This window comes from Triticum aestivum, chromosome 4A, assembly GCF_018294505.1.
Source record: "Triticum aestivum cultivar Chinese Spring chromosome 4A, IWGSC CS RefSeq v2.1, whole genome shotgun sequence".
Classification (NCBI taxonomy): Eukaryota; Viridiplantae; Streptophyta; class Magnoliopsida; order Poales; family Poaceae; genus Triticum; species Triticum aestivum.
In genome coordinates, this window is record NC_057803.1 from 548751376 (window position 1) to 548760206 (window position 8831).

Here is an 8831-nt window from a genome sequence, read left to right on the forward strand (position 1 = left end):
TTAGCACCTCATCTAAGCACAGATGCATTGACAGCAGCCTTACACTAGCCACAATGGGTAGTAACATAGACTAGTAACATGCACATATTACTAGTCTATGTTACTACCTCTTAGTAACATATGTGTGGTAACATGGAGCATTTCATTTATTAGGCTATAGACAAATCTTGTCTTGATATGTGTGATGTCACTCATACTAGTAGTAACTATTCCCTCCTTCCATCTATATAGGGCCGTTTTTCGAGGCTAACTTTGACCAAATATTAGAGTAATAATATATGACATGCAACTTACACAAAGCACACCGTTAAATTCGTGTGTGAAGGGAGCTTTCAATGATATAATTTTCACATTGTGCATGTCATGTACTATTAATCTTGTCAATAGTCAAAGGCGGTCTTAAAAAATGCATTAGGCCCTATATAGATGGAAAGAGGGAGTAGCTATGTTACCATTTTCATCTCTTTCTTCATTTATTGCAGGCCACACCATCTATTTAACCTAGATATGTGTGATGTTGCTATTTTTTTAAATAATACATTTTTTTATTAATTTGCACAAATATTACGCTCAAAAAATAATTTTTGAAAATAATACACCGTCGGCCCGCAGCCGGCCGAGTGGACCTAGTCGGCCCACGGCAGGCCGACTGAGACCCTATCGGCTAGCTGCTGGCCGATTGGCCTGTCGGCCACCAGTTCAGGTCCAGTCGGCCAGTAGTGGGCTGACAGAGCCTAATTGGCCTGTTGTAGGCCGACAGTGACTAATTGGCCAGCTGCGGGCCGACAGGGACTAATTGGCCTGCTGTGGGCCGACCGGTGCATGCCACCATTTTTTTCCCGAACGCTCCCTCGATTTTTTTATAAACTATGACGTATTTCGTGCAACCCTTTGCCCGTAATATTTTCCTGCCATATGTTCGCGCCAACTCTTTCCCGCCATATGTTCGCGCCAACTCTTTCCCGCCACCCGTTTCCCGCCATATGTTCGCGCCAACTCGTTCCCGCCACCCGTTTCCCGCCAATCGTTTCCCGCCATACCGTAGTCATTCTTTCCCGCCATTTTCTCATCCCTACCTATAAAACCCCCTTCAGACAGAGGAGGATAAGCATTCCAGTGTAGTGTAGTTGAGATGTCCCATTATCCTTTCGATCGTAGTTTTCACCTTGAGATGAGTAGGACTCTTCTGAGGCTAGCTACCGATTTCAGGATGGACAATAGGATAGTTCCATGGGATGAACTCACGGTAGTGACACCATAATGAATGAGTTGGCTCATGAATTACGTATGTCTGGGTGGCCTAAAAGGACCTATGAGGAGGTACGTATAGAACTTCTTAGGTTGCATGCAAGGTGGAAGAAGGTAGTGGAGCCGGAGAGTGAAACTTTCAGAAGGACTGCAGAAAAGCATCCATTTTTATGGACTGAGGAGAGCGAGGACGAAGATGATATCTTCATGCCGCCGCTTCCGGGTTCTGCATCGTCAAAGAGCAAGAGTTTTGCATCGTCCAAGGGCAAGAGTACTGCATCCTCGAAGGGCAAGAGTTCCGCATCGTCCAAGGGTAAGAGTTCTGCATCCTTGAAGGGCAAGAGTTCTGCATCGACGGAGGATGACGATGATGACTTCATGTAGTTTTTATGATGTATGTTGTAAGTTTAGTCGTATGTACCGTTAATTTAGATGTAGTTCTATCTAGTTGTTTATACTGTCTTGTTGTACAAGCATTATGTTCTATCTAAATATGATGTTGTAGTTCGGATAACAGAGTACTAAAATAGAGTAGGCATATGTCTCATACATAAGTACATAGTCATTTGTCTCATACATAGAATAGACATAAGTCTCATACATAAGTAGATGGTCATGTCTCTACTGATAGATGGAAGCGTCAGTGACGATGTCTGGCCTGGCGAGGAGGCGGATCTGGAAGCGGCGACCATCCCAACCTGTTAGGTGGCCTAATGTTACGAGGAGGAATTTCAGACTCTCCCTGGTCATGCTGTGTATCCTGTGTGGGGCCTGGTGGAGGAGTCGAATACATGTTCATCCACTGGGTGTGCTGCGACATCTGAGCATGTATGTTCTCCTCGGGATGTTAATCACTCCCCCACGTATCATGTGATGCTGACATAGACGCATGATATCCGTAGGCTCCTGCACGATGGAACATTTAGTCATGAAGAATGAGGTCGCCTCAATTAATATTGAAAACAATAAAAATGAAGACACTTACCTGCTGGTTGTGACGGTTGCTCTGGCTCAAACACGAAGCTCGACGAGGGACCGTGCTGCTGTGGCTGTGGAGAAAACACGAACCTCGACGAGGGACCGTGCTGCTGTGGCTGTGGAGAAAACACGAAGCTCGACGTGGGACCATATTGCTGTGGTTGCTGCCATGTTGAACTGCCAGGTTGGTCAAGACGGGTGGCCTGGTTGTTGACTGATGTGCTAGACGTGGACGTGGTTGATGTCGGTGCATGGAGTGACGCGGCTACTGCTGCTGGTGCTGAACAACGTCGGTTCTCCGGGTGCACGTGATAGCCTCGTACACAGTCCGTATCTTGTTTTGAATTTGTTCCAAGAAGGGCTGTAGCACTGGACGATGCTGAAGAAGAGGTCCAGACGATAGTGATCGTCCAAAGGTGGTCACGTCCTGGTAGAGTTCGTGTGTCAAGGTAGCCTGCAAATTTCCATGACGATTAATAATGTATGTCTCTTGCACGTCAAAGTATGTGACAACATTACTTAAAGAAAATATATCTTACCGCGTACTGCCTAGAGCCCGAAGTGTCATAGCTCGGGTACATATCCGACGGAGTAGGATCCGGTATCTCCTCTGGGTGGGAGTGCTCAACGATGCATAATCGTGTTCCGGTCATGTAGCATCGCAAATAGAGATTGAATTCATCGAGATCAAAATTGTGATTCTCGTGCCATAGATGTGTGTTTGCTGTCTCCCATTCTATAACATACGGCTCTAGTCTAACTAGCCAGTCAGCAGTTGTCCTGGTCATGCCCTTCCTTGTCGTCCTAAAATTGTGGTGTGTGTTCAACAATTACCTAAAGCTTCGAATGGAGTACTATGAAAGATAATGCAACATTGAAAAATTAGTTAATACATGTGGATGTGTGTTGGCACTGGGTTCTCTATAGGGGGAGGCAGCTCCAACTGCAGAAGACCAAATTGCCTCATAACCCTCTGTTGTGCCATCTCCTCGACGAAGACATCGAAGATGATTTTTGATTTTGTCATCCAGTAATCTCGGTCCCTTGTGCATAGCACAGACAGACCACCAGGGTATCTCGCTTGTATGGCTGCTTCCGTGTAGGGCTGCCAGATGACCCCGGTGTACGCATCGAACTGCTCGTTCAATGATGTGTATGCCTTCCTGGTCTGATCACTAGCAAAGCGTCTCTGCAGAAAACAAAAGTTAGTAGCCGCTAGCATCGAACTATCTCTTGTGCAGAAAAAAGTTACATTAAACTATAACACGGTGCATACCTCGCGACGTGTCCAACACAGACCGAAAGTAGGCATGTCAATGTTGTCAGCATCAAACATGGCGTCTATAGGCTCATGAACACGTACATCTGGTCGCCCTAGAGAGAACCTCTCCCACGACCATAGCTGTAGGAATAGAGGGCATCCAAGAAGGGTTGGCTTTCTCGATGTAAGCTGGCAACCGTTGCACATACCTCGGTATGTAGCCGCTAAGACCGCCGAACCCCAACTCCTCTGTCTGATCTGATCCGCCGTCTGAGCGCTTGCTATCTCGATTGCCATAGGGATGTAGAGCGCGTTAATAGTGGTGACATGGTTCTCTGTGAACATCACCTTGCCGAAAAGCCACATTAAGTAGGCCTCCAGGCTCCGAGTGATCTGTTCCGCAGTCAACGGCGCCCGGAAGTTTTGGATCTGCATTAAGCAAAGAGAAAGTATTAGTTAGTCGCAGTTATTTTCTGTAAAACCATATGCACGATAACTTGAAGATAAGAGGTTGGGGAAATTACCTGGAAATTGAGCAACCACTCATACTTAGGTCCGTGATGCTCCCATACCGGATCCGGAGCATCCGGAAAAACACCATGAAAACGTTGTGTAAGGGCTCACTCCCAACCAGCCGGTGCGTCCAACGGTCCTATGGCATGACTTGCCAACGGTAGTCCGAGCAAAAGTGACACATCCTCTAGAGTAGGAGCCATCTCTCCCCATCAGAAGTGAAACGTGTGGGTCTCTGGCCTCCAACGGTCCACTAAGCAGCTCAGCAAGGACCGCTGAAGCCATCCTGGGTGTATCATCCAGTTTTCTTTAGGAGTGCGAGTGACCAGAGGCTCAAGCTTGCGCTCATACCATATCGCACCATGATGACCCCAATCAATGTTCCCATTCAGCAACCACATTCCCGACATTCCTGCACATAAAAAAATTCAGAACATAGTGCCACACTTAATAAAAATTCAGAACATAGTGCCACACTTAATAAAAATTCAGAACATAGTGCCGCACTTAATACAAATTTAGAACATAGTGCCACACTTAATACAAATTCAGAACATAGTGCCACACTTAATAAAAATTCAGAACATAGTGCCACACTTAATAAAAATTCAAAACATAGTGCCACACTTAATACAAATTTAGAACATAGTGCCACACTTAATACAAATTCAGAACATAGTGCCACACTTAATACAAATTCAGAACATAGTGCCACACTTAATACAAATTCAGAACATAGTGCCACACTTAATACAAATTCAGAACATACTACTGCTAGCTTAGCTTCTTCCTCTCGCCCTTACTCCTCTACTGCCTCTTCCTCCTCTTCTTCCCTGGTTGCCTCATCCACGCCCAGTGACAAAAGTGGGACAATTAGTGTCCCTATGGCCAAATTCATTGCACAGAATGCATTGCCTAGTCGGACCTCCTGCTTCAGATTCATCCATATCATTCCGGATGCGCCGACAATGCCGTCTGCCTCTACTTGTACGCATATGCTCTGGGTTTGGAATGTAACGCCTTTCAGCAGGGTTGACGCTGTTGAAATTACCCATTGATCGAAAACCCATCAGCTCACCTGTCCAGGTATTGAGGACAGACTCTTTCAGAAAAAATGGAGACACAAACAATATTGCGTCCATTCTAAGCTGCCCACAAGGAGCAAGTACATGTGAGCAAGGTAGGTGAAGCAATTTCGGTTTGTTGCATGTGCACTCACCCGTTGGCCAGGCTTCATTGCCAATTTTCACCTCATGCGTCCTCAACTCATTTGCACATCCGAATTTGTTGTTGGCTAAGCGGACCTCAAACCTTCTTTCTTGATTACCGATGGCGACTACAGTGTGTGATCTAGCTTTTTGCATCTTGTTGTCCATGTACTTCGTGACTCTTTCACAGTATCATGTATTCGGGTTGTTGAAGATATGTTGCTCTACTTTTTGACATCTATCTCTGAAATACTTGACGGTGCCATAGAAAATACCCTCAACGATGGCTGTAAGTGGCAATGCCCGGTTTTCTCTGAGGACAAAGTTGTATGTTTCTGCGAGGTTTGTTGTCATGACACCGTATCGTGCTCCATGTGTGTCATGTAGCAAAGACCACCTCTCTAGAGGCTCATGCTCTATCCACTGCTCGAAGGTTTTAATCAACCTCCCAAGCCTTCTCCTAGTACCAGGTGGGTCAAAGCCTGGCAGGTCACATAGCCCAATAGGCTCCTCCTCCACGGCCGTTGTTCCTGTTGCCAACTGTGCAGCTACTGCTTCAACATGTGCCCTCACCGCTGCATCTCTTGCAGCTTTCCTGTCCCTCACGTGTCTCTGCATGCACACATTAAGTCTGTCGTGTATCAAATTGTACTTCCATAGCTGGTTCTGCTTGTAGAGTTTTTTGAACAGATTCATCAGGTTCTTATTTCTAAACTGCGAGAAGAAATTAGCCCCCAGATGGCGCATGCACCAACGGCTCTGCAAGTCCTGCCATGGAACTTGTTCCTCAGGGCATGGGTTTGTCAGTGTCCTTATCGCACTGAGTATACCCGCATGCCTATCATGAAGGATGCACACATTGGGCTTCTCCTTCACAACTGATATTTTCAACTGCCTGAAGAACCATGTCCAACTTTCAATGTTCTCACTCTCCACAAAAGCAAATGTGAGTGGGACGACTTGATTTTGGCTGTCTTGACCTATGGTTGTCAGGATCTGACCCTTGTACTTGCCTGTGAGAAAAGTACCGTCAACACATATCACCGGTCGGCAATGCCTGAAAGCTTCGATGCATACACCAAAAGAGAAGAAGAGACGATGCAACACCCTCACAGTTGGGAACTCTGGCATGAACATGTCTTGGATGTCGATATAGGTGCCTGGATTCCGCTGCTGCAGGGTGTGGAGGAGCTGGACAATAGAGTCATATGCATCGAAATAAGAACCAAATCTCCTCTCAAGCGCCGCATGCTTAGCCCTCCAAGCCTTGCCATAAGAAATTCTGTACTTGAACCTGGCGAAGACTTTTGTCTGGACTGCCTTCACTTCCATAGCTTTGCCCTGCACTATCTCATCGTAAAACAACCGAGCAATAAGCATCGATGAAAGGTTGGCATGATCCTGAGGGATGCAGGGAATAAGACAACTGTGATTAACTAAGTCACTTATCACCCAACTTGTGCCATACTTAGGGAGAAAACTGTGCACCCTGGCGGGACAATCTACGTTCTTGCATACCATTGTCAGGAATTTCTGACTGGACACCTGAGCTGTGAAAACCCTTTGCGTGGACATTGCCCAGTTAATTATTGCATCTTTCAGGGCTTGCTTGTTCGGATACATAGCACCCGTCGCAATATTGTTCTGGTGATATTGCCAGGCTGAATCATGTCCATCATTCACGGTCATTGCAGATGAGAAGTCATGATTCCACGATGCAGGATTCGGGACCTCCTCTGCATTTTCTTCTTCATCTGACTCGTCAGAATCATCGGCATGACCCCTTTCAACATCGGTGTCTTCTTCTTCCATCTGGTCCTGCATGTGCCCATCTACCTCGTCAGCGTCCACCTTGCCATTGTAATCACCATCGGCATTTCCTCCTTCTACCTGACTACTCTGCCCTGGTTCATAACCATAAGCATTTCCTCCTTCTACCTGACTGCTTTGTCCTTGTTCATAACCATCATCTCCAGCATTTGACATAGATAACTGCCTCCCTACAGTGCTATGATCAGGATCGTAGCCACCCTCGCCTTCATGTGCAGTGACCTCCTTCACGACGGGAAGAACTAAAGCAACAGGATTGCATCCCCTTCGTTCACAACCTTGTAACCGCAGCACCCATTCGGAGTCTCGCTCTATCGGCCTCACACTACTAGGAAAAGGGCTATAGATAGGATTGACACTAATGGCGCACCAGGGAAGTAGTGCGCCACTACTATATACTAATGGCGCACCTGTTGGTGATGCGCCATTAGTGTGGAAGACACTAATGGCGCACCGGACAAAAGGTGCGCCACTAGTGATATTTTTTTCATTTTTACATACATACTAATGGCGCATCCGACCGAAGTGCGCCATTACTAGTTCTAACTAGTAATGGCGCACCGGACAAGGAGTGCGCAAGTACTGAATTTTTTTTATTCTTTTTTTTGCAAAACAACTAATGGTGCACCGTGTCAAAGTGCGTCATTACTAGTTTAAACTAGTAATGGCGCACTACTACGCGGTGCGCCATTAGTATATATATATTTTTCACTACTACACGACTATCTCGGTTACGGTCATCTCGCGGGGCAGGTAGTCTACGAATTTTCTGGATGCGTAAGGTGCATGGATGACACAACGTATCGCCAGCTAGATAGAGATCACGGGTCTTCGAAAACCGTGTTCATGGGACATCGACGTCCCCCTCGCCACCGACAATCAACCGCACCCTCCCCCGCTCCACCGCCGCCGACGATCAACCGCACCCTCTCCCGCTCCACCGGCCGCCGCCACCGACCCCCGGCCCACACCCTCCCCCACTCCACCGTCGTCAATGACCCACTGCACCCTCCACTCCACCTTTTTCATATTCATAAATATTTTCAAATAACAAATTTGAACATATTTTTTTTAAAAAATATTACTGTTTTTATAAAAAAATATATTACTGTTATGATTTAAACAAGTTTGAACATATTTAAACACAAATAAATATCAAACAGCATTTTAAATGCACTACTACACGACTATCTCGGTTACGGTTATCTCGCGGGGCAAATAGTCCACGGATTTTCTGGATGCGTAAGGTGCATGGATGACACAACGTATCGCCAGCTAGATAGAGATCCCGGGTCTTCGAAAACCGTGTTCATGGGACATCGACGTCCCCCTCACCGCTGACGATCAACCGCGCCCTCCCCGCTCCATCGCCGCTGACAATCAACCGCACCCTCCCCCGCTCCACCGGCCGCCGCCGCCGACCCCCGGCCCGCACCCTCCCCCGCTCCACCGTCGCCGATGACCCACTGCACCCTCCACTCCACCTTTCTCATATTCATAAATATTTTCAAATAACAAATTTGAACATATTTTTAAAAAAAATTATTACTGTTTTTATAAAAAATATTAATGTTATGATTTAAACAAGTTTGAACATATTTAAACACAAATAAGTATCAAACAGCATTTTAAATGCATAAAAATAAAAATTGGGGAGCCTGGGAATCGAACCCAGGACCTCCAGTGTGTGTGCTGCGTGCTGACCAATCGGGCTAGTGGGCGGGTTCTGATGTAGATTGGGTTAGGAGGATTATAACCTGAGGGCTTGAACTGTAATAAAAAAACATTCTAAT